The sequence below is a fragment of the Monodelphis domestica genome, chromosome 4 (genome assembly GCF_027887165.1).
Source record: "Monodelphis domestica isolate mMonDom1 chromosome 4, mMonDom1.pri, whole genome shotgun sequence".
NCBI classification, from domain to species: Eukaryota; Metazoa; Chordata; class Mammalia; order Didelphimorphia; family Didelphidae; genus Monodelphis; species Monodelphis domestica.
In genome coordinates this window covers 32076373-32100846 of record NC_077230.1, presented here as the reverse complement: position 1 = coordinate 32100846, position 24474 = coordinate 32076373, and the positions used below count along the sequence as shown (strand labels likewise).

General features: G+C 36.7%; 1 protein-coding gene and 1 long non-coding RNA gene across 13 annotated transcripts in view; one reads left to right on the top strand and one right to left on the bottom strand.

The window, feature by feature from the left end:
• Positions 1-24474, bottom strand: part of DMD (dystrophin) — a 2399796-nt gene that overhangs the window by 725281 nt on the left and 1650041 nt on the right. The window lies entirely within an intron of this gene.
• Positions 576-23001, top strand: LOC103093579 (uncharacterized). Of its 2 annotated transcripts, none has more exons than XR_008911750.1 (4): positions 576-783; positions 19942-20059; positions 21323-21431; positions 22793-23001. It is a non-coding gene; the product is annotated as an uncharacterized LOC103093579 (long non-coding RNA). The 2 variants fall into 2 exon arrangements; XR_467022.3 differs by lacking the exon at positions 22793-23001 and adding an exon at positions 21980-22021 and having other exon boundaries at positions 578-783.

Sequence of the window (24474 nt, the reverse complement as noted above, 5' to 3'; positions counted from 1 at the left end):
ATTTTTTTTCATAGTAGAGCCAACTGTAGACCACAGTTAAACTTGAGATAAAAATAAAAAGGTGTGGAATTGAAGGAAACCCAATAACCTGAGGATATATGCTCCATTTATCTCTCTGCCTGAGGTGCCATCAATTATAGTACTATAATACAATCTGATCTTCTAGGTGAAAAGAAGGGAGATGGACTTAATAAAAACAAAACAAAATAATTCTTTATATTCTGATGGGTGAGAGAGAGAGAGAGAGAGAGAGAGAGAGAGAGAGAGAGAGAGAGAGAGAGAGAGAGAGAGAGAGAGAGAGAGAGATCCCAGTTGGCAGATTGGTGAAACAAATTAGCCACATGTTCAAATGCATAAAGTAAAATACCTAGAAATACAAAGGAAATCCTCTGTCCTCTCTTCTCTCTCCTCTCTCCTTACCTTCCATCTTAGAATCAATACAGTGTATTGGTTCCAAGGCAGAAGAGTGGTAAGGGCTAGGCAATGGGAGTTAAGTGACTTGCCCAGGGTCACACAGCTGAGGCCAATTTGAACCTAAGACCTCCCATCTCTAGGCTTGGCTATCAATCCACTGAGCTACCCAGCTGCCCCCAATGTTCTTTCTTTAAAGGAAAGAATTTGAAGGAGAATTTGGATCTTTGGAAGAAAAAGTAACATCTTACGTTTCACAAAATAAAAAAGATTCCCAGGTATCAGCAAGTTTGCAGAATCTCATTGACCCTGAGACAAAGAGATGTTCAATGGTTGATGAAGCACAGAATTAAAGAATTTTCAATACTGAAGGTTAGTAGAGATCTTCTATTACAATTCCTTCATTTTATAAGCTTAACCAACTGGAGAATTTGCCCAAGGTCATATAAAGCTAGCAAGAAGTAAAAACTAGGCAGTGGTTTGCTAGTAAATATTTAACTATCAGCTCTCTTACAGGGTAGACAAACATTTTTATGTTTAATCTGCATTATTAATGTTTTTCCTCTAATTTCTTAAGTCTAGATAATCAATAAGACAATGATATATTGGCAATAGTGATGTTGATGTATTAGGTAGAAATACTTAAAATGAAAATTTAATAATTGACTCTTATCAACCTATTCAAGCTGGCTTTAGCAAACCTCTGAACCTAGGTCTCTCAACTTTCAGTCTTGTGCTATTTCTATTACAATCAAATGATTTGTGATTTTTAAATGAAGATTATAAAAAGTAGCACATAAAGAATTATTGTGGGGAGATATGCTATCATTCAACATGTATGAGATGAAAACTAGAATTAGTCAAGATTTGGCAAAACCACTTTTCTCAATCTGGCCATTGGTGTTTTATACTGGAACTCATTGTGTTTGATAGAAGAAATTTAGGATAAAACTTCAGGTCCTTTCAATCTTGAGTAGGTGGCACATGAACTTTGGACCATAGTCCAAGATAACAAAAAAGGAAAATTTCAGTTTTTGTAAGCTCTGTGGAATGACTGGCACACTACTATCTTGTTAGTGCTATGAATATACATATTCCATCCTTGGACTGTTTCTCTGATTGTCTAGCTCTTCCCAGTACAACCATTTTAAAGAGGATTCAGAGAATATCATAAGCAAATGAGTGTGGGGAGGGGAAGATGGGAGGAAGATAACTGGGAATATTAATGTAACCAGCAAATTATTTTTTAATGGAGGATATCTAGGTCTGCCATGTATTCCTTCCTTTCCAGGCTACACTGTTGAACTCCTTATCTTCTGGACTTTCTCTCCCTCACCCCACTATTCAGCTTCCTCTAATGCATTATTTTCCACCCTGAGAATCTAAGCTTCCTGAAGACAGGGGCTGTCTTTCCACTGTTTTTCTTTCTACTTGTATTTGCATTCCCAATAAGTACTTACTAGTTGGTTTGAAGGATAAGGCCAAAAATGATACAAAGCTTATGAAATATTGTAAATAAAAAACACAAAATTCACTCTCCTTCCATCATGAAGAATGATATTTCAACCAGACAAGGTAGAACAAATATGTAGTTTAAATTGAGAATTTTTTAGTAAGAGAGCACATAGCTACTTTAACATGAGTTTGCATCTGCAAATTAAGATAAATTCCTGGAGATGGAAAGATTTTCATATGTGAACCCAGAATTATTAGAATATCATGGAAAGTAAGAGAAATAAAAGATAATCCAGAAAAAAAAATCTTAAAGTGCCTAAATGTTTTTCTCCCCACCACCCCCATTTATATTTACCAAACCTTGTATATAGAATGTGATTAAACAATGTTTGATGAATTCTAGAAGCCTGGAGACAGACAAAATTGTTTGAAATTTTTGAAAATTAGCAAAACAATTAAACAACATCAATGCCCAGCCAAATTATTAAATGAATGATTAAACATAGTGCTTGTCTCATGAAAAGAAAGCAATGGTCTCTAAGAACTAGCAAGACTTTTAAGAGAACAATTCATGCCAAATGAGCTTTCTTTCCTGTTTAAAAACAAAACAAAACATTTGTAGACTGGTAAAGAATGGGCATGTAGCATAGTGTATTTGCATTTAAGTAAGGTTTTTGATCAGACAATAGACTAGTTTCTTTTCTTGTTTTGTCACATTTTAAAGATGTAATAAACAAATTTTATCATTAGTCTTAAAAAAATTATGATTGTTGCCTGGATTTGTAATTTGCACTGATGAAAGTGAAGTCACCACCCAGTTACAGTACAAAGCAATACTTTGTTATTCTGCCATTTTAAAATGAAAATAATGAATTTCAAGGACTTTGATTTTTCCAGTTGAAGAAATAAAATCAAGATAAAAATAACATGGAGTGACTAACAAACTAAAATAGTAATATGAAAAAATCAGGTAATATGGACTAAAGTGTAAGAGCAATTATCTTGGATTTTGCTTTTGTTCATTGAAATGAATTAAGATTAGAAGAACATTTTTCTTTTTTTCAAAAATAGTTTACAAAATATTACTCTAGTTTATAGAAAATATAATTGTGCACAAAAATGATTTATCAGACAAGCATCTTCACTTACAGTAGAACTTGAAATCCATTATTAACTCATTTTGTAAAACCTGAATACACACTGCATTCTATATTCTTTCATTAAGTTTCCTCGACTAGGTTTTCTCTGATTTGCAAGCTTATTTGCTGAGAGAAAAAACAAACAAAACATATATTCTTCTCTTGGCTTTGCTACATTAAAGCAAAGGATTCATTTATCCTTTTTTTCATGTATTTTAAAAAAACTTTCCTAAAATAAAAAATTACTTTCCTAAGTTGCAGAGTATTAGAATCATACACTCACAGAAGAGACTACATAAGGGAACTCTATAAAGCAATTTTTAATATTGCTTTCCTATAAACAGCTTCTTAATTTAAGAAGACAGCAATGTCTTTTTGACTGACTTGGGTTACTCACTGATTCAAGATATTTTAAGCTATTTGCATTCCAACATAAGAAAAGTGCTCTTGGCAAAAGACATTTTGTGTACCTTTAAATATCTTAAAGGGGGCAGCTGGGTGTCTCAGTGGATTGAGAGTCAGGCCTAGAGACAGGAGGTCCTAGGTTCAAATTTGACCTCAGACACTTCCCAGCTGACCCTGTGACCCTGGGCAAGTCACTTGACCCCCATTGCCTAGCCCTTACCACTCTTCTGCCTTGAAGCCAAAACACAGTATTACCTCCAAGATGCAAGGTAAGGGTTTATAAAAAAATAAAATAAAAATAAATATCTTAAAAATCATTGTTCAATTTTCAATTAAATTTCACCATTTTAAAACTTTGATGATCAAATAGGTTGAATATTTCTATATAAATCAACTCTGAGATATAAGAATAGACTTAAGATATGGAGTATTGACTATGTACAATTCTGCTTCCTTGCCTCTGACATGACATTTCCCTTTGCAGCCTTACCCAAATGGAGATAAACTGGTAGTTGGTAGTGTTCCACAAGCTTAGAGTAATTTGGTAATCAAATTTCTTGACTAAAGGAAAAGGTTCTACATTGGGATTTAAGAGCTTTGAACTCTTGATTCAATTTTTCCACTAAATAGCTAGGTGAAGTCAGTTGACCTCATAAAGCCTTAGTTTCCTCCTCTGTAAAAAGAAAGCTTTGGACTAAACAATTTCTTTTGTCCTTTTTATTACTAAGGCGTGGAAACAGTGTAGCTAAGGATAATAAGGAGCCAGAATGTTTGGATATTTTCTCTGGCTCTGCTTTGGCAACAGCTGCTATCAGTCAGCAGTTTTATGTTGGAATAAGCAATTCACATCGTTGATATTATTGCTTTGATCTTGAAAATTCACCCACCAATAAATACTACCTATTCTTCCATTGTTACAAAATTACAGATTGCTTAGAAGTGAAATGAGAGCATGATCAGGACTGATGTAGTGGAGGCAACTGGGAACTCTGGATACTTTCCCTTTTGTGCCTTTATTGTGTCATGCCCAAATGCTAGCCTGATGCCTATTTCCTGGAGCAGGGCTTCATGGACATCTGAACTAAAGTGATGATTATAACACTTATTTCTTCAGTCTCCACTCCTACCTAAACTCTCACTTCCCAACAGACAGCTAAGAACAAGCAATCAGCAAGCCATCAATTACAGAACACGTTTATATGCATACATACATACATGCATAATATGTTACCTATATGTATATATCCTTGCCTTCTGTCCTAATATCAATTCTAAAACAGAATTGCAGCAAGGGCTAGGCAATCAGGGTCATATGACTTGCCTGGGTTCACACATCTAGGAGGGACTCTTTGGTGCTATAAACAGCATATCAGTCTCACAAGATCCTCAGAAGGAGGGTGAGGTATACTGGGAGAGGCTTCTGTAGATGAAGAGTCAGTTGACCCCAGATGGGGCATTGTCTATTCCCTAGAGGGTCCCCCACTCAGTCTGAAACTACCAGCCTGGGATTACCCCCAGAGCACAAGCCTTGGGGTCTCCATCAGATCTCACTAGGTCACAAGTTTGGGATTCCTAGATTCTATGTTGACAAAAATAAGATCTCATAGAGAAAAAAGATAAGAGAAGTGGAAGATGAAGGAGGACAAATGCCCACATTCGTGGAGGCAAATACCCACAGTGAGCATAAGGACAAAGAACCAGTAAAAGAAATGGAGGAGAGGTCAGACAAGAAGGAGAAAACTAAGAAAGAGGAGTGACAAAAACCCAGAAAGGAAAGAGGGCCCACGAGAACATGGTCCAATGGTGACAGATACTGGGAAGAGAAAAGAAAAATAATCTCTGGGAAAAGAACTTTTGATTTGGCAATGAACAGAGATTATTGATAACTTTGGAAAGAGCAGCAGTTATAGCTAGATGATGAGATCACAAGACAGATTATAGAGGATTTAGAAAGGAGAAATAATAAATAAAGATATCAAAGGTATTCTACTTTTTCAAATAATTTAGCTGAACTTAGGTGAGATGTGATGAATGCTGGTGGTCCAGTGAGGTTTAAAATTTTTGTCTTTTTGCATGGAGGATAAGTGGTTATAGGGAGCATGAAAGGAGTTTATGAGGATGGACAAGGGACAGAAGAGATAAAGCATTAGACCTAGAGTCACAAAGAACTGAGGTTAAATGTGATCTCATACACTAACTTTGGGAAAGTTATTTAACTTCTGTCTGCCTCAGACTCTTCAAATACAAAATGGGAATATAATAGCACCTACCTTCCAGAGTTGAGGTGAGAATCAAATGAGGTACTGTTGGTAAAACATTTAGCACAGTGTCTACCTAGCACATTGCATGAGATTAAATTTTGTTTGTTTGCTTGTTTCCTGCTTCAGCAGATAGAGGAAGTTGGATGATTTATGGACTAATGAAGATGATGGAAGGGATGAACTGCTGGAAAAGAGGGAAGGATGAAATCAATTATATCTGAGGAAGGGTTGGCCTTGGCAAGCAGAAGACCACCTCATTATAGAAAATTGGAGTGGGTGAGGAGATAGTGGAGGGGTGGGTATCATTTGACTAGGATGAGAGAAAAGGGAGTTATTGGTAAATGGCCACAATTTTTTCAGTGTATTGTGAGGCAAGGTCATCAGCAGAGAAGGAAGTGTGTGGGAGGCTTAAGGAAAGAAGAAAAGGTTTGGAGCAGCTGCTCTGAGAATGCCTAAAGGGAAGCAGCTGCTATGAATCTGTGCCTCAAGGTCAACAGGAGCTGTAGTTCTCCATAGGTCCTCAATTTTGAGTTGTCTCCTCCCTTTTTGGTTATGCTGGTAAGGAATAATTGTAATATGGCCTCTTCTGGATTTTACCATTCTATGATTCTCTCTCAAATTTTTTAATATGCTCTTTAATAAGTATTTAGCTTCACGTGCTCCTAATTTTTTAAGTTCATAACATCATTAAGTTTATTTGACTTTGACTTCCAGAATACAGGCCTTGCCAAATTGTACTAATAACCAATCATTCTTATAGTATGTCTTTCAGAGAAAATGGTCCTCTCTTCCCATGTCTTGAGTTCATCACATGAATATTAGATTCAATTATACCCAGCAATGTTCTCCTTCCCCAAAGTTCAATTTTATAACTAAGGAACATCTCAAACTTAGTATGACTTTCAAATGAATATAAATACTTCACTCATTAATTTGAGGAGTGGTAGTCAATATCCCTTCCTTGTTTTGATATACAACTTCATAGCTTCCTTTCCATCTGTCTCTCCTAATTTCTTTGGTTGTGATAGGGATGTGCTGGAGTCAGTTCAGACCAGGATTTACACCATGGAATACATAAATCAGTGCTTGCTTTTTTTGTTTTGCTGATTAGTTGGACTTAAAGTGATAGAGAAAAATATTAATGCAGATTAAATTTAATGGTGTGTCATGAACATGTGAGAGCCAGTTGTTAAACCATAACCACCACTCCCTGGTTTGTGGACAACTTAAGAATTTTCTATTTGCTCTGTACTTATTCTATATTTTACCTATTACATGCATATCCTTGTTAGTGTTTCCTTTTGCTCAGGTATATAGACAAGTTGCATATTGTTGATATATGGCAAGGACTAAATTAATTTTAAAAATTGCTTTTAAATAAATTTAATTTCTATTTTCACATAGTACCCAATTGGTCAGAGAGAGGATTAACAATATAGAATTGGGCAGGGGGAAGAGAGTGAGATATAGTAGACAGAGTCATTTAGAATGTCATATCCTTTTTAAAGACACACAAAAGCTAACTAAAACTAGAGGTTGAAACACAGAAATGAGCTTCTTAATTACTCAACAAATATTTATCAAGAACCTACAACTTGCCAGGCATTGTGCTAGTTAAAGGAGACATAAGGAAAACTAATCAAACAATTTCTACACATAAAGAGTTCATGTTCTAGTGGAAGAGACAATATGTACACATAAATATCATAAATATAAAGTAAATAAAAACAAATATATGCCAAGTAGTTTAGGTGAAAGGTAATTGGGAAGAGAAAGCACTAGAAATTAGAGGATTTAGGAAAAGCTTCATGAAGAAGGTGATACCTGAATTGTACCTTTTAAAATTTTATTCTGAAGTGGGGTACTTCATAAAGTGAGTCTGAACACCCCAAAATTCAATTATTGGGACCATTACTTATTGATTAATAAAGCATCTACCAGCTGGGACAAACTTCCCTAGTGGGAGCTGCATCAGACTGACATTGCAGGATAGCTTATACAGGTTACAAGATACAAAGTTATTTCCTTTCACATACAGGTTCTTATTTGACAATCAAACAAACCTTATCCAAAACACAGGTATGTGTGGTCAGAGATAAGTGGACCATCCTCAGGTTATTCAGGGGTTGTTTACTTTCACCTGTACTTAATTCACTTATCCCTAGTAAGTGAAGTGTTATCTTGCATTCCATCCTTCCTAATTCTCATCCTTAGGATAATTAGAGTCTAGTCTTCACCTGCAAAAGCTGCTTGAAAGGGGAGAGGGGAAGGGGCTTGGTCTGTTTCCATTTCCTAAAAAATGCTGGAAGGAATTGATCTGCTTTATCTACTTCAATTTTATTACCTTCCCTTATTTGGACTACTTCATTTCAAGAAAAGCATCAGTATCCTTCAGCCAATGTCCCTTTCCCATTTCTGGGTAAATGTGTTATCTTTCATTTACAAATGACTCCAGAGTTTCTTTTTACTGTTCTATTTAATGTTTTAAAATGGATAGGAAATGAGCAATAAAAGTATAAATGTCATAATTTGAGCATCTCACTGGGGAACCTCCCTTGAGAGTTTGGTCAACAGTTGAATTCTTATTGGGGGTGATGGAGGTGATTTTTTTTTTCATTGTTGAAGCCTGAATTTATTTAAATGATGAGAGGGACTGGTTAATATATAGTTAAGGAGGTAGTGCATTGTAGGCATAGGGCACAGGCAGTGCAAGGGCCTGGAGTGGTTTGTGTGAGACATAGTGAACAGGCCAGTTTGGCTGGGTTGCTGAATTCAAAAGGGGATTTTGACAAGGTTGGTAAAGACAGCCTGAGGCTAGATGTAATAGGCTTTAAAAGCTAAACAGAGTAATTTTTTGTTCTAGAAGGAATAATAGCTAATTTATAGAGATTTAAAGTTTACAAATTGCTTTACATATTAAAATTATCTTATTTGATTGCCACAACAACCCTAAGAATTAAGTGCTAAAAAAGTCATTTTACAGATGGGGAAACTGAGGCTGAGAGTGATCTATCTAAGGTCACACAACAGATAATTCAGGTAAGATTTGAAATCGGGTCTTTCCTGCCAATAGGGATATACCTAAACTGTTTGAACAAGGAAGTTATTGAATACGATAGGAAAAGGATTGTGTAAGATAAAATTCCTTTTTAAGATCATTTGAGGGCACCAGTGCATATTCAAAGATGCATAAATCCCTTGAGGAGAAAAAGATGAACAGTAATTAAAATGTTTTGAGGGTATTCAATAATAGAGGCTGATTCAAGGTAGCCAAGTGCATAGTTTTAAGATTTTATTTGGAGATTTATTCTGTATTTTGTTTGATTATTTTTATTTCTTTGAGAATTGTTATTGAGGTAATTTTTAATATTCTGAGGATTTATGAACCTAGAAACTCCTTAAAATGCAACTCCTCTTTGCCTTAGTAGACAGCATTCAAGGGTGCTATGGTCAAAAATTTCATCAGCCTGTGGCCAAACTAGTGGTATACAGGTAGGCTTGTGCTTAGAGTTCATATTATCACTTTTAGCTCAATGAAAAGTCCATAAAATAAATATCCATCAGTATTAATCTTGGCCAGAGACTGAAGATGGTTAATGATCTGGGTTCACAAATAAATAGGAGAATAGATTGGAATACATTTGGGAAACCATGCTTTTAATGAGTCTCCAAGTTTCTCATTTAAATAAAGGACCTATCTTTCTTGAGATGCTATTCAGCAAGGGATACCATAATTTCAGAGGAATTAAAGTTGCAGGTATAACATACATCAGCCTATATGTTGTGCAGATATTCATGCAGTGTCAAGAGATCTAGAAGAAATGTGTTAAATTTGTGATAAGACACAGGCAAAATTCACAAAAAATGAGAGGGAATGGATACGTTGTGATTGGCATCTTGGAAGTAGGAGTAACAAGAAATAAATTGCAGATCCCTCAATGTGTTAAAGTGAGGATAATTGAATTGAGTTTGCCCCAGAAGCCAAATGCAGAAGACTTGGGAAGATTGAGGAGGCGGGGAGAGAGCAACAGCTAGCTGACAGTTTTGTGCAAGTATTTTGATGGCTGCCATGTAGAGAAGGCATTCAGCTTGCTCTGCTTGGTCAGAGAGAAACTTTGGAGCAATGGATGGAAGATAAAGGGCCAAATTTAAGCCTGATGAAGGAAAACAATAGCAACAACAACAAAATAAAACTTTCTTACAATCAGAACTATCTCATATTATAATAAGCTCCCTCAGGAGATAGGATTTTTTCCTTCTTACCACAGATTTTCAAGCAAAGGATAAATGACTATCTGTTGGCTATGTTCCATAGTGGATTCTTTTTGAGAAACAGATTATCCTGGAGAGCATATGATGTCCTTATGATTATTTCATTTAGCAAAGTATCCCTTCCCCACCACCCCTATCTCCTTTGGGTGAAACAGGAAATCTCTAAGTGATTTTTACTTTATTGTGCAAAAATCAAGAATTAGAAATTTCTAATTTCTAGAAAGACATGGTATTAGGGTTATTTCAATGTGGTGAAGAAGTGACTTAATTCTTGCCACTTTCAATACTAACTAATGTCTGTCCCTAAACTAAGCCGGGCATGTTTCATGGAGTAGAAAACCTAGAATGTCATTTGTACTCTATATACACATAATTCCCACAATACCATCTGTTGCTAATGTATAGAAGTAAAATGACAAATTTTCCAATCATACTATACTGAAACAGTCTTGCTCAAAAGGACAAATTTAATAGTGTTACAAGCATACAGATCAATATACCATTGATATTCTACTAGTGGGATAAAGAAAATATGCAGAGGATTGATGGCATGCTTATTGTCTAAGGATCTTTAGAAGCAATTCTGGGCTTCTTGGTGATACATGAGTCTCAATTTACTGACAGTGTAACTCATTTCTTAAACATAATCTGAACATATCTTGTAAGTATAGTACAAAGAATTTGAAAAACCCAGGCAGTCAAACTCTGAACTCTATCTTACTAACATGTTTGGAAATTTAAACACGACTCTCAGTTTTAAACAACCGTACTGGATTGAATTTGGCTTTTTAAATTCTGGATCGATAAACATATTATGAGCTCAAGCTATGTCAAATTTAGATTCTGAAATGGTGAAAATCACTGTCTCAGATTCAATGAATTTGTTATTTTAGGTTCTAGAGAAAAATATCATAACTAGAAATACAATAACCAAATACTGTACAACAAAGAAACAAATGTAATTATAATTTCTGGAATATAGTAGGTGCTTAATTAATAAATGTTAGTTAACTAACTATAGGAGAATATTATAACTATTTGTATAAATTATTTATTATAAGTACAAAGAGTACATTTAAAAATAATACTGGGGGGGGCAGCTGGGTAGCTCAGTGGATTGAGAGCTAGGCCTAGAGACGGGAGGTCCTAGGTTCAAATCTGACCTCAGACACTTCCCAGTTGTGTGACCCTGGGCAAGTCACTTGACCCCCATTGCCTAGCCCTTACCACTCTTCTGCCTTGGAGCCAATACACAGTATTGACTCCAAAGCGGAAGGTAAGGGTTTAAGAAAAAATAATACTGATGTGTCTGGCATCTATAACATATTGATCAAGAAATCTGTTATGTCAAAATGGTAATGCTAGGTGGCATATATATATATATTTTTTAAACTTCCTTCCTTCCTTCCTTCCTTCCCTCCTTCCCTCCTTCCTTCCTTCCCTCCTTCCCTCCTTCCCTCCTTCCCTCCTTCCCTCCTTCCTTCCTTCCTTCCTTCCTTCCTTCCTTCCTTCCTTCCTTCCTTCCTTCCTTCGAAAGGCAAGGGCTAGGGAAATGTAGTTAAAGTGATTTGCCCAGGGTTACACAGTTAGGAAACATCTGAGGCTATATTTGAACCCAAATCCTCCTGATGCTATCCACTATGCCACCTGGATGCCCCAAAGTATATATTCTTTTCTTTTATACTTTATCTTCTAATGCACATCATATACTAGCATATTGGCTCTGTACCTTACCAGTCACATGACATAAGTCACTTAACCTCTTAGAGTGAGTTTCCTCATCTATAAATGATAATGGGGGGATTAAAATAGTGAATGAGAGGGAAGAGAACAAGCCATGATATAGAATCTACTATGGACCAATCACTGTGCGAAGTACTCTAAAAATTCTCTCTCATTCAATCCTGAAAACAACTTTGAAATTTAGCTATTTTGAGATATCACCCCTTTTTATTTGAGGAAACTGAGGCAAAGTGAAGTTAAGTGACTTGCCCAGACTCAAATAACAATTAAGTGCCTGTGTCTGGATTTGAACTCCAAAATCTAGTTTTCTATCCACTGAACCACCTAGCTACTTAGTAATGATACACTTATGATCTTGCTGAATTGTTTGAGAATTAAGTGACATATTTATAAATGATTTTATAAACCTTAGCAGAAGATTATATTTTTTATTGTAGAAGGAGTGTTAATAATGGTAATGATGATGATTATAAGAGATGGTGCTGCCTAGTAGATGGAAAGCTGTTTACACAGCTAGGAACAGCTGAGTTCAAATATTGATTCTTCAATATACTGGCTCTCTGGCACTTGGCAAGTCACTTAATCCCTTCATACTCTAGGCAACTTCTTAGATCTATAACTTAGAGAAATTGCCACCCAGCATTGGTAAAGTGAATTTCCTCATCAGAAAGGATCTTACACTAATAAAATCACATCTGATATTTATCTTTATCTCTATCCTCGATAATAACAATTCATTTAATACTCATAATAATTCTGAGGTATTATTCTAACCATTATATAACTGAAAAATTAAGACTCGGAGAGATCAAACTATATCCTGGGGATTATGGAGCGAGTTAATATGGACCCCTTCCCCCAACATTTAAACCAAGGCAGCTAAGGGATAAAGTGGAAAGAGCACCAGATCTAGAGTTAGGAAGACCTGAATTTAAATTTGACCTCAGATATTACTAGTTGTATGACCTTGGACAAGTCAATTAATCCTACTGACCTCAGTTTTATCCTATGTAAAATGAGCTGAAAAAGAAAATGGTAAACCATTCCATTATCTTTGCCATGAAAACCCAAAATGGGGGTAAAAAGAGTTGAAATGCCTGAAAAGGGCTTGTTCACAATCCTCCTGTCTCCAAGTTTAGCTTGTTATTTATACTTCCTCTCTGTGGGATGATGATGCTGCTGCTACACTTTTTACATTCTAACAATGCAGCATAATTATTTCTCTAATTGTCTTGTTTGTTGACTGAAGAAAGGCTGGAACTATATTGTTTTCACTTTTATATTATTTAAATTAATTAAATTGTGAAACAGCTCCTTAAATGAATTGCTTCTCTATGGATTTACTCTGTCCTGTTTTGCTTCTATATTATTCTGAGAATTCCTTGAATGATGGGAGTAGTGCCAAATGATGTCTTTTTCTTTTTCCTTTTTTCTCCGTTTCAGGGGTAGATAGTTTCTGCCTTGATGAATTCCTTTCGGTTATTTATCAAAGGCTACAAACTATCTTTCCTATATAGTTTTTGCTTCTAACTGATATTGGATACTGAAAAAAAAAATGACACTGAGTTACCTAACTAGACAGCTGCTAAAGTAAAAATAAGTTATTGTGTTGAAAAACTGTCACCTAATCTTTTAAACAAATGGATGTCATAAAAGTTAAAAGTTGCTCCTGAAAGGATCAATTTATTTTGTGCATTTAATTTGGTAAAAGTAAATACAAATTTGAGTAATTCCATGTTCTGGTCTTTTAATGATCCCTTCTCTAGAGCTGACATCTAGTAGTAAGGGGCTTTACATATATTTATTCCTATAAGACAAGTCTAAATTAAAGGAGTTTACATATTTTAAACCATAATATCTAACATGTATAACATTTGGATTTACAAAACACTGGACAATTATTGCCTCCTTTTATCCTGATAATTCTAGGCTTCAGGTTTTATTATCATCCCCATTTTACAAATGAAGAAATGAAGCAGACCAGAGGTTAAGTGATATGTCTGTCACCACAAAGCTAGTAAATGTTAGAAATAGTATATGGCATTAGGTTTTTCTGAGTCTGGAGCTAGTGCTCTATCTACTCTGCTATTTAGCCATCTCTGATAGAAGTTCACGTCAATTGTCTTACGTTACTTATTTAGCTTAGGCAATCACTTTAGGCATCTGGGAAGAACATTGTATCCAGAGTGCAGGGTCTGGAATCAAGAAGACTCATCTTCCATGGGTTCAAATTTAGCCTCAGACATTTACTCCAAGTGTGACCCCTGGCAAGACTCAACCCTGTTTGTCTCAATTTCCTTATCTGTGAAAGGGGCATGATAAGGAAATGGCAAATCACTGCACTATCTTTCCCAAAAGAGCTTCAAATGGTGTTACCAAGTGTTGGACATGACTAAAAGGAATGACCAACAAAACATATTTCTAAATTTTATACAATCTGTTTTTCCAATCTTAATCCCCTTTATTTCTATTTCTATTTCTTCTATCAACACATCTAAATCTGTGATGTCTGGTGAAGTTGTTCTTTCATCTTTAATAGTTTTCTTTGTTAGAATTTTATTTTTTGCAAATCTTTTCTATTTTCTTCTATTTGTAGTCTTTCTTCCATTTCCAAACTTGAATGCCCTTGGATATATGTTTGTGTTAGGGGCCATGTTTCATTTTTGGAATGGTCTAAGACAAAGCTAGGTTATAGGAAATGGCGTTAAAACAGGTTAAAGATTATATTCCATATTAGAAATTGAGGGCATCATTAATAAAGCTCTTTTTGGCCATACTGGACTGTTTGGACATATTACTCTATTCAAACCCATTTTGAAAGATAAACTATCTTAAAATTCAGCACCCAATAGTAATATACTATTATTGTAGTGTTTCTCTCAAACTTTCCTGGAGCCATGGTCAAGATGATTGATAGGACCACTAAACATTGCAAAGTGGATGTGACTAAGGACTGGTTGGTTGGTTGTAAGTAAAAGAAACAATTTGATGTCAACGTTAAATAGCATCTGAAAAAACTTTTAATGGTTTAGAAATCTCCTACAAATCTTGCCAAGGTTTAGACCCTCTTTCAAAATCCTTTTGCTCTGCTTCCTTGATTACTACTAAGAACTTTTGATTAAACTATGTTGCATTTTTATATGAGTAAAGAAATTATTTCCACTATTCAGAGCTTCATTTTTTTGAAAAATAAAATCACATTGATAATGAAAGAAAGGACCCAATTTATTAGTTCTTTGGAATCTGGATATATATAAGGAAACAGAAAATGTATGCTGCATAAAGATATCATTATTTCTTCTAGTTAAACTATTTCTTATTTGAGTTCAGTTTTGCGTAGGCACACCACTTATAAACATCATAAGATGTTAAACCAATTGGAGGAGATGAGCAAGGGCTGCAGGCTCCCTACAGACCTCAAGATCTGGGACAATAGATGATTCAGGCAAAGGTCAGATAGAGGACAATGCAGTCAATTCTCAATGGGCCACCCTCTGGGACTAAAACCTATTAAGAACTCACATACCACAGATGAGATGAGTTATAACCAGGAAACCTCCTGAAAGTAACCCATTATACTGTGATTTAGAGATAGTTTCCTGATGAGATTAAACTGCTTTCCTAGAAGAAGTCAAAGAGAAAGCCATTCAATGTAACATAAGGAAAAAAATGAGAATTTTAACATGATATTAAAGTATTTTAAAAGAAAAAATGCTATGTCAATACGTTCAGCTAGAAAAATGATTGTTACCATGGAAGGAAGAAAAACTTTATTAGATATCTACTATGTGTCAAGAACTGCACTAAGTGCTTTACAATTATCTGATTTGATCTTCACAATAACCCTATGAGGTAGATGTTATTCCCATTTTACAGATTAAGAAACTGAGGCTTAGAGAGTTTACATGCCTAGTCTAGGGCCTCAGAGCTAGTAAATATCTGAAGAAGGATTTGAATTCAGGTCTTCCTCACTCTAGGGTCAACACTCTGTTCACTGTACCATCCATGAGGACTACATGATGGCAGCACATTGGAAGTGAAGAAACATACTGATATCATAGGAACTTCCCCTCCAGACAATACCCTAAATAGGGTCCCTTGTCCCAAGAACTAAAATTACCACGTCCTTATTTATGCACTGCCATATGTTATCTCAAGTCTTCAGGTTTCACTGACCTGACCTAGGTCACTGACCTACCAATGTTAGAAAGGGAACATCTGGGACTAAGATTGATGTGTCTTCACTTTTGGTGACTGATTCTCAAGACGACCCCCACCCCCACTAGCCTCATTATATAAACCAGGCCCATGCAACGCTCAGGGTCTTGTACTTCTTGTGGAGGTCCAAGCTATAGCTTGAATAAAGTACCTCTTGTGTATTGCATTACCATGTGTGTCTCCTCCTTGGAATCTGAACCAGAACCGGACCGAACATTTGGGTGCTTGTCCTGGATTCCAAAGGTTTTGGACCACACAGTGGTAAAGGTAATTGAATCCCTGAAGGGAAATCTGTGTGAATGTGTAAGGGAAAAGGAGCGTCTGGATTGCAGCATATGGCTAAGTGGATGGCAGATTCTGTGCTCCGCAGATTATATGGAGATGGCCTATTGCCAAGTCGGATCCATTAACACCCTCTTTCACCTGTTTCTGAGTGATGACCTGTCTGTGAGGGGCTGGGCTGGAACAGCGGGGAAAACGGAAGTTGTTTCGAGAGATTGAGAGATTTCCCTTCTAGAGGATTTGTTAAGAGCTCTCAATAGGAACTTTGGGGTGGTTAGAGGCCTCCCGCCCAAGTTGGACTTGGGACAGGGACCGGTCCTGGGAACAGAGGTTCGAGTCCTCTGAGGACCCAATGCATTCTAAGGATGGTGAGTGTGAAAAATGTCCATGCTGGTAGACATGCTGAGGAATAGATCTCTAAGATAAGCCCCTGGGGTTGGGGGAGTGTGCTCTTGCCTGCCCCAAAACCTAGCGAAAGTACAAATGTAATTTCATGTATTGTGGTAACTGTTTGCCAGTTAAATGTGAAATGTTTGCCAGATTTTATTGAGCACAACAAAACTAATGGTTAGAAGTTTGTTTTGTTAAACCTTGCAATGCATAATGGTTTCAGTTAATTTGAGGATTGTCTCAATGTGATTAATAGCCAGGGGACACAGAAGGGGAGTATTTTATTCTGTAAGGACCGAAATTGTACTGGCTACTTTATAGATGTAAAAGTCATCCTGAAAAGTTGTTATGTTGTTGAGAAGAACTTATTCTAGAATTTGAACTTAGGATTTTAAAAATCAGATGTTATTTTAATGTATGTCAGAACTAGCAACAAGAAATCATATCACACAAAGAAGTTTTTAAAGCGGCTAATCTGTGCATGGGATTTAATAATACAAGTACAAAGAATTTGGTATTTTGCAAAAGAGGGAATTTCTAAATGGTGTTGTCTCTGACTAAGGTTATATTAATTTTTTTTAATGTGCACAATGTATAGGAAGGAATTTGTGATCTAGAGATGAACATGTATTCAGATACAAATTCCTGGAAAGTAATGGAGTGAATACAAATTATGTGTTCATTTGTACTATAGAGAGAATTAAGTTTTCCACCTAAATAGGCTAAGGGGTACATGATATATAAACAATATGTCCTTAACAAGTCAAAGTTGACCAGCCTTGAAATCAAGAAGGGCTTGTCATGAAGATTAACTACAATTCAGTACAGTACCTTTCCTCTACTTAAAATAATGGTAAAGAGGAGAAGCCAGAAGAAATAAGAATAATGGACAGAGATACTAGTTGATACTATGAATTCTAGTGTGAAATAAATACAACAAATTATAAAGTGGAATAATGTTGTTGGAATTTAATTAGGTATGAAGCAATGTTTTGAGCTAAAATATACTGGAGGTTCTATTCTACATTAGACAGAGGTTTGAGAAGAGTACAGGTAAATGCTTTGAACTTCAGTTTGGTTACATACTGAAGGATTGCTAAAGGACTTAATCAAAGTTATTTGAAAGTTGTGGAGTTCAAACTAAAATCCACTGAGAGTAAATTATTATGAAGGGGGTTTGATACATTCAAAATTTTAAATTTTAGTTAGCTCACTTGTTAAAGAAGGATGGGACAAGGTTGTAAGTAATAAAACTTAAATTGAGCCAAGCAGCCTTAGGATAAATTGCTCAGAAGCTATTAACCCCTTCCTTGCACACAGGAAGGAGAAAGAAGTGCTTATAATTGTTCCACACTGATACTTAGGGACTGAAATAGGGACCTCACAGAGTTGACAATCATTGTGTGATAGAACTTAAAGATGAGTATATTTTAATTGTATACTTCGGATGTTTTAAGATGCTCAAGTGGCTTGTTTGAAGCTGTGGAATCTTAGTGCAAACATTCCACGTCCAGAATGATAAAATGAATTGAGTGATATGTAATTGATAAGTTATTTCACACGAACTTTGGGAATATGTTGGTTGATATTTTGATTACATTTTGATCTGCATAAAGATATATGTTGCAAACAGTAGCCAAGGAAAGGGTAGGATGTTAAAATTGCATACATGTGAAAAATGCTTGCTCAGAATTTTATGATTGTTATGTGATTTGTTGCTAAAATGATCAAAAATTTATAACTGATGAGCACTATGCTAAAGATGCAGTGTTTCAATGATGTAATCCTTTAAACCAGAATTCTTTTGGGTTACTGATTAGCTATTGAAGTAATACCAACAGAAGGAAGAATGGAAATCTTGCTCTGCTTTTTAAGCAGAGGGTTTTGAAGGAAGAGAGAGAGGGGAGGAGAAGGAGACACATAGGGAGGTGAAAGAGAACAGATAGATGTTCTACTCATATAATTGGATCCCTGACCTTGGTATAATTTCTGAAATTATTGTATATGTTGTGGGAAAATAACATATGATTCTTTAATTTCTCTGGGCAGTTACCCTGAAGTGATTCCTGTATGGCCTTGTCTTAGTCTTTCAGATGGCCTAGGTCCAAGAGATGATACAGCCTTGATTTATATTACTATGAAGCTACTCAATTCAGCACTCATGTTCTTTATTTCAGGTTTTGTGACTAAAGTGTGATATGTAAATTATTGCCAAAATACATAAGAATAAGTGAGTGATCAGCCTTGTAGGGATATGAAAGGTGTGTTTGAGGCATATGGAAATTCTCATTTGCTGATAATTAGAACTTCTCTCAGCTAAAATGGGTGAGACTTGTCTTTTAAGGAAAAAGAAAGCTTCTGGGATTTAATGGTGACAAAGTACACAAAGGACAGAGAATGTCCTGGGATGGCTACAGAGGCATATTCTGGGCTCATCTGAGAATGGACCCTTTCTGACCATCTAGGCTGTTAATCCTTGAGTGATACAATGATGACATGAGCCAGTGATAGCTTTGGCCTATATGTGAAGCCCTCACTATGGGTCCCTTGGGACATGAGGAAATATTTTCCCTGTCGGCCTTTTCCTTTGTGACAAATTCCCATAATCAGCACATAATGCAAATTGTAAAATTAAATTAAAGTTTCCACTTCCCTAAACAACTTATTAGATTAATAATTGAAAATTCTTAAATGGTTAGGGAACATAATTTGAAAAGTAGGTGAAGTTTATTAATAGATGGCTTGTATTTATAGCCTTAATTTACCACAGTTGAAGTTTGGATCTTGAGCTTGAATACTCAAGTGTTTATTGATGTTCATAGTTAATGTGTACTTTGCAAAAGGATATTCTTTAACAGAAACATCACATACCAACTCTACAAACCACTCAGGAATCAGATTTCCTAAAGGGGTCTATTCCTGTCAGAAGATGATCTCTGAAGATGGAGTCTGTTGGCTAAAATACCCAAATGCAAAAGTGTAATATCAAATATCATTATAATAATTTTCTATTTCTGAAGAATTCTATTGGCTAAGATACCCAAATGCAAATGTGTAATATCAATTACTATTGTACTAATTTTCTCTGTCTGAATCTGGTGTTCTAGTTTTTGCCCCAGTCCTGGTTTCTACACTTCTATCTTAGGGGCTGATTCTCCCCCTCATGACCTGTCTGCCCATCAGGGGAAGCAGTCACTGGACATCCTTCAGGTCTCCAACCAGGTCCCCACCTACCTAGGACCCAGGAATTCACGAGGACATGTCCCTAAAGACCCTGTGTCCAGTCTTTCCCTCCCTGTTAAAGTTTTGGCTACTCCCCTGTGGGATATGTGGACCTTGCATTTGTAACCTTGTCACTTCTCTAGTTGCTTCTAGGGTAGAAGCACTCATGGGAGTCACCCAGATGCCACTGTATCCTTGGCAACTATTCTAGCCTGAAGCCCTGGACATTGCCTACAGTCAATACCTCTCTCCTGAAAATAGGTAGGGACAGCTCTACAATCATTCTCAGCTCTGAAGAAGCCACAGAATACTGAGACGATCACCTCTTTTCCCTAGATATTTGGAGAGGGGGGAGATGACATAGGCATTGTGCCCCCAGTAACTTGGGCAAACTATTATACCTTCTCCCACCCAAAGGCACCCATGGGTTGTGTGTGTCCTCAGGTTTGACCCCCTGTGTAGCTAAAGGCTCCTTAGATTCCAACCAAGATCTCTGCTTACTAGTGACTGTTTATCCTAAGGTCTTACTCTATAACAGCGAGGGTCTTTATCTGAGAGGGCTAGATCTTCTATTCTTCCAGCAGGGTGGACTTTGTGCTGCTCTAGGATAAGAATGCTATTTTTGTGCAGACCACACAGGTCTAGTTAGGGATTCCATGATAAAACTATGAGAAGGACTGGTCATCAGGAAGAAAGAATGCAAGGCCCAGAAATCCTGGTATGAGCAACTCTTTCACAAACCCCTGTGGCTGACAACCCTCAATTCCAAATTATCAGGCCCCCTCTTCATTCTTATTTTGCTGACCTTTGGCCCTTGTATTATCAATAGACTTGTGGCTTTGTAAAGAAGCGCATTAACACAGTCCAGCTCCTGGTCCTAAGGCAGCAATACTTGCCCCTAAAGGACATTAATACCCCTATAGGGACGCTGTACCCATGAGTAGGATTCCTCATTGTCCTAAAAGAAGTGGGGAATGAAGAAACACACCAATATCATAGGAAGTTGCCCTCCAGCCAGTGCCCCAATAGGATCCCTTGTCCCAAGAACTAAAATGACCACGTCCTTATTTATGTCCTGCCATATGTTATCTCAAGTCTTCTAGGTCACTGACTGACCAATGTTAGAAAGGGAACATCTGGGACTAAGATTGATGTGTCTTCATTTTTGGTGCCTGATTCTCAAGATGACCCCCACCCCTAGCCTCACTATATAACCTAGGCCCATGCAATGCTCAGGGTCTTCTGCTTCTTGTGGAGGCCCAAGCTATAGCTTGAATAAAATACCTCTTGTGTATTGCATTACTGTGTGTGTCTCCTCCTTGGAATCTGAACCAGAACTGGACAAAACAGAAGGAGTACTGAATTTGGAGTCAGAACACATGAGTTCAAACCTCAAGACTATCATTTGCTAGAAGTATGGAATTGAACAAGCCATCTTAGCACTCAATAATGACATCAGTAAAATAAGGTGAATGGACTGGATAATCTTTAAAATTCTTTTCCATTCTAAAACTGTTTCTCTAGGTACATCTCCAGCACAGACAAGGGAAGACATACTAAAAAGGGAGTAGAACCATCCTTATCTTCGTGGAAAGGAAGTTTTAAATTTCTGGCTTCTGATGAAGATACCCAGGTAGCTAGGTATCTGAGTGGGTGAGAGGGTCTTGGATGGAGTCCAAGGTTGTCTTGATGGCTGTTTCAGACACTTCTTGGGTCTGCACCTGACCTCTTTCAGCCTCAGTTTCCTTATCAGTTTTTTTTTGTATTTTAAAAAATCATAGGATTTCCCCCCAGATTATATGTGAATACAATTTTTGTTTAGATTTATTATTTAATTAATTGATAATGTTTTTCCATGGTTACATGATTCATGTTCTTTCCCTACCCTCCTCTTTCCCTTCTCCTGGAGTCGATGAGCAATTCCACTGGGTTTTACATGTATCGTTTATCAAAACTTATTTCAATATTATCAATATTTTCAATAGAATGATCATCTAAAGTCAACATCCCCAATCATATCCCCATTGAACTGTGTGATCAATCATATGTTTTTCTTCTGTGTTTCTACTCCCACAGTTCTTTCTCTAGATATGGATAATGTTTCTTCTCATATGTCCCTCATAATTGTCCTGGATCCTTCCTGAATGCAATTTTAAAAAAATTATTTTCTAATTTTTTCAGGCAATATTCTCTCCCTCCCACCCTTCCTACCTGCACAAGAAGGCAAGTAATATGATATAGTTTGTACATATATTATCATGGAATACATATTCCCATGTGTAATGGAGAGGTTGGTTAGTGTGGAAAAGAGAAAACAGGATCCAGGAGAGATAGCTGATGTTTTAAGGTTGACTCAGAGAGAGGAGAGAGGTTTTGAAGAATTTTCCCCCTTTAGCCTTCCCTCCTCAGCTGTGACTGCTCTCACAGCTTGGCTCTTGACTTCCTGGACTATTAGAGTCTAAAAGGTTTCTTCTTAGGAAGATGTCTCTCCCCCTTCAAGCTGTCCCACTCACACTTGACTCAAATTTGGGAAAGGATAACCACTTTAATATAATTTAAGTCAACTAGGGTAACACAAAGAAAATGACTGGTAGGGAAAGAATGGGTGAGGAAAATGGGGAAAGGGGTTCCTTCTCTAAATACATTTTCCCTCCCTCCTTGAGTTTTGGTGAACTTGGACCTTGGCAGCCTGTGCCCCCTGAGAGATAGCCAGGTTGACTGACCCTGGGCTCTGGCCCCCTGGCCACAGTTCAGACCCAGGTCACCAGGAGCTGTGAGGTAAAGTTTTGACAAAGGTTCTAAATGTCTTCTTCAGATGTTCTTTCAGTTTGGGAATGGGGAGGGGGGGAAGAATGTCCAGTCACCAGGAGATGGAAAAAGATGGGTATATCCCAGGAGAAAAGCTTGGCCAGACCTCTCCTCCTCAGCTTCTCGAGGTTGAGAGAGATCCAACTGAAATTCCAACCAGAATCTTCTCTCTTCTCAACATTCCAGACTTCCTGGGACCCCTCCCCCATGGAGGTGAGCAGATCCACAAACTCTTCAGCCTGGAACTTTTTCTGTGTGCAAACCCTCTATCACACATGATCATTATGTTGTGAAAGAAGAAATACATTGCTTTCACTAAAGAAAAGTTGATGGAGTAAATAAAGTAAATAATGGTATGTTTCAATTTGCTTTCAGACTATTCTCTCTAGAGTGGTGGAGATCCTTTTTCTTGTCATGAGTCTCTTGGAGTTGTCTTGGATCCTTGCTTTGTTGATAAGAGTTAATTCATTCACTGCTGGTCATCACACATTATTGTTGTTAATGTGCACAATGTTCTCTTGGTTCTGCTAACTTGACTCTGCATCACTTCATATATGTCTTTACAGGATTGTTTCCTCATCTTTAAAATGGGGATAACAATCTCTTCCTCACAGTTATTTTAAGATGGAAATAGAATCACATATTTAAAGTGAGTTGGAAGCCTTCAAGGGCTATGTAAGTGCTAATATTATTGCTGTCATTTTTACTAAGGTTATCAAATCACTAATATCACCCAATCTCCTTTGTTTAGATTATATTCCATAGAGCCCAAAATGCTGCTTTTAGAATTAAACACTTCAAGTTCAGCATTCTTTCTACCACATCAGGTTACGTTGCTACTGTAAGTCTCTGTTATCATTTTATCTGTAAAATTTGAATTATCTCCAGTTGTGAGGACAGTGCTTTTTAAATCTTAAAAGTAATGTTTAAGTGAGAGCTAGTAGTATTTTTAGAACTATTATTCTATTCAACTAAGTGACTAAAATAATTTTGGTTTCCTAAAAAGGTCCTTTACTAGGAAAGGATTGCTATCAAGTCAATACAAGTGTCATCCCTCAGACTACTGATTCTACTTTCACTTCAATCCCACAGCATCATCCAGGGAATCAAACCTTGTAGAGATGCGCCTGGATTGGTGTCTTTGCAGATCCTTCAAATGCAACTTCCTAAGCAACCATAGTCACATAAGACATAGAAAAAAAATTTTTTTTAAGATTTCTTGGGGGCAGCTGGGTAGCTCAATGGATTGAGAGCCAGGTCTAGAGATGGGAAATCCTAAATTCAGATCTGGCCTCAGACACTTCCCAGCTGGGTGACCCTGGGCAAGTCACTTAACCCCCATTGCCTAACCTTTACCCCTCTTCTGCCTTGGAACCAATACATTGGTTTCCAAATATTGATTCCAAGATGTAAAGTAAGGTTTTTTTTTTTAAAGCTTTATTCCTCTCCCCCTACCCCAAAGTCCATATCACTGACAAATGATTTAATGTCATAAATGGATATGGTTTTAACCATGGAAAGACCAGAAGAGCAAGATATTTGAACATGACAAAAGGTAACAGTAATCAACATTCTTGTGTCTCTGAGAATCTTTAGGTAGAAGATTACTTCTGGGAAAAAATGTCAGAGAATATAAAGATCCCAAAAGCATTTAAAAGATATGATTGAACAGAATAAAGAAAACAGAGTAGTTGGGGGAAATGGGTAACAGGTAAGGTTTCAGAAAAACAATAGCTGGCTAGTAAACAGAGTTGATGCTGGGGAAAACAGCAATTTCAACCAAAGTTTTTGACTACTGCAATTTATTTCTCTTCAGACAATTTCATTATCCCTCTCTTATAGGAGAAAATGATATGGATGAGAATACA